Source organism: Myotis davidii, unplaced genomic scaffold (assembly GCF_000327345.1).
Source record: "Myotis davidii unplaced genomic scaffold, ASM32734v1 scaffold168, whole genome shotgun sequence".
NCBI lineage: Eukaryota > Metazoa > Chordata > Mammalia > Chiroptera > Vespertilionidae > Myotis > Myotis davidii.
Genome location: NW_006383016.1, coordinates 3883339 through 3885611, shown reverse-complemented (window position 1 = coordinate 3885611; position 2273 = coordinate 3883339). Strand labels below are relative to the sequence as shown.

The 2273-nt window shown below is 57.9% G+C and overlaps 1 protein-coding gene and 1 long non-coding RNA gene across 6 annotated transcripts in view; one reads left to right on the top strand and one right to left on the bottom strand.

The window, feature by feature from the left end:
• Window positions 1-1492, bottom strand: part of OSBPL3 (oxysterol binding protein like 3) — a 146236-nt gene extending 144744 nt beyond the window's left edge. For 4 of the 5 annotated variants that reach the window (XM_006778999.1, XM_006779006.1, XM_006779005.1 and 1 more), the window contains exon 1: window positions 522-635. The gene's annotated coding sequence lies outside the window, so the exon portion shown is untranslated. Of the gene's footprint in view, window positions 1-521; window positions 636-1239 lie in introns of those variants that run through there. The other variant, XM_006779002.2, reaches the window with a different exon arrangement.
• The window catches only part of LOC107181690, a 7279-nt gene continuing 5012 nt past the window's right edge, over window positions 7-2273 (top strand). The window contains exon 1 of the long non-coding RNA XR_001512377.1: window positions 7-117. This is a non-coding gene — a long non-coding RNA (uncharacterized LOC107181690). The remainder of the gene's footprint in view (window positions 118-2273) is intronic.

The window sequence follows — 2273 nt, the reverse complement described above, 5'->3', positions numbered from 1 at the left end:
CACCCCCGCCGCCATTCCGCACCAGGAGGCACCTTGGCCACCCCAGCATGGATGGCCTGAGCAGCTCAGATGTTGTTTTCCCAACCCTTCTTGCATTTTTCAGTAATTCCTCTCCCGGTGAGAAGTTCAATTTTTCCTCCCCTTCTTCCCTCAAGCTCTGTTATATCTCTCTTTTTCCATTCCTCTCCCTGCCTCCCACCCTCACCCTGTTACATTAGCATTGTTTTCTGTGCAGGAGATAAACCTTACATCTTAAAGCAGTGGTTCTCAACCTTCCTAATGCCGCGACCCTTTAATACAGTTCCTCATGTTATAGTGACCAACAGTTTCATTGTTACAAATTGAACATAATTAAAGCATAGTGATTAATCACAAAAACAATATGTAATTATATATGTGTTTTCCGATGGTCTTAGGCGGCGACCCCTGTGAAAGGGTGGTTCGACCCCCCCCCCTCGCGCCCGCGCGGCCGCCGGGTCCCCACCACGCCCAGCACCGTTCCCACCGGCGTCGGCGCTTACCTTCGCGCTCTGCCGCCGGGGACGCCACCTAGTTCCCATCCACAGACCCAGGAGGAGGCGAACACACTTCTCTGGTCCCCCCCGCAATGCGCAGCTGACCGTTCCCGCAGCGGCTGCGAGTTCCCAGGACTTTGCCCAGAACTTCGCGCTCGTTGCCTGCGGATCAGCAGGAGGGGGTGAGCGAGGAGGCGGGGCCTGAGCCCGCCATGGGGCGGGGCCACGAGCGGAGGGCGGGGAAGACGGGAGGAACGGCAGAGTGACCCACACTCCCACCAATCAGGAGTCGGCCCCGGGGGGAGGAGGTGGGGCGATGGGCTAGGAAGAAGCGGACGGATTCCATGACGCAGTGGAGGGAGTTGGGACCACGGGTTCCCGACAGGTGCGAAGGACGGAGGGAGGTGAGAGCTGCGTGGGGCCCGGGAAGGGGCTTCCAGCGGCCCAGCGCGCTGCCTTGTTCCGTGGGTGCTCCATCAGTTTGTGTGGAGCGGCGTTTCCCGCCTGGGAAGGAGGGAGAAGGGAAGGCGGCGCGGGAGGGGCTGGTTCAAGGAGAAGCTCCCTGAGGACACTTGTGGTCGAACTGGCAAAGAGGATGCGACCTCTTGAGGAAGTCAAATCGAGGCCAAAGGGTCGAGAACGGAGAAGAAGGGGTGGTGAAGGGAGGGTTGCAGGCACAGGGTGATGGACGGATTCGGCGCGGGACCCCGCCCTGGACTCTGACCTGACATCCCGAGGCAGCGATGCAGATTCGTGCCGGGTCCCAGGGGAAAACCCGGGAGGGCGGTTGTCTTGTTCTTTGCAGTTCATGTGCAGGGAGTGAGAGGACAGAGAGAAAGCGTCGTAGTTAAAATTAAAATGCAGGAGCTCCTTGAAAAACAGGGAAGTCCACCTGTCTGGACTGCCCACTCGCTCCTCCGATCCTGGCTTGAATGCAGGCAACTGATCACCTGGGGTCAGTTTGCAGCCTGCAGACGTGTAGGGTGATTAACATTCACCGAGCGCCTACTGCGTGCGTCCGACCCAGTTGTGGGCGTGCAGCGGCGATGGTACACCAGGTTCCTGCTCTTGTGGAGCTTATATTTCTGTGGGGACAGAGCATAAACAAAGAAAATACACAAATATAAACCAACGAGGAAATGGTGAGCACCGAGGCAATTGCTAAGCAGAGCTTTCAAAGGCGATGATATGTGTGATAGGGAGCTGCGAAGCGCCCTGAGGGCCTCTCTGGCGGGGTGGCTTTTAAGCAGATTCCTGAACCCGAAAAGGAACCGGTTCTCCCAGGAGCGTTCCAGGCCGAGGGGAACAGCAAACGCAAGGTGTTGACCTCCCGGAAGACCGCGTAACCTGCCTCGCCGAGCTGAACAATGAATGAGCGTGACTCGCTTTCCTGGCTCGGTGCCTGGCACCCTAGGGGCTCCAGAATGTTAAATTCCAGCGCCATCTGCCACCTGCGGCACCCGGCATATTTCCAGTTTCCCAACTGACCCCGAATTAAGGTGTCTGAGGCTCTTGCCGGAACCGTGCCGTTCGCGTTTCATTCACCGCGCTAGGGTCTCCGCTTCAGCAGCCCTCCCTGTCGCGGGAGGTCTGGGACTGTTTTGAATCTGGCAAGTAGCCAGCGAGGGAGGTCGGATACTGACCAGCTGCAGAGCCAACCCAGCGTCGGGCTGCCCGCATCTGCACACGGAAAACCTTACTGGAGAAGATTTAAAATCGAATGACTAGGAGGATCTTAAAGAACCCCTTCCCCACCCC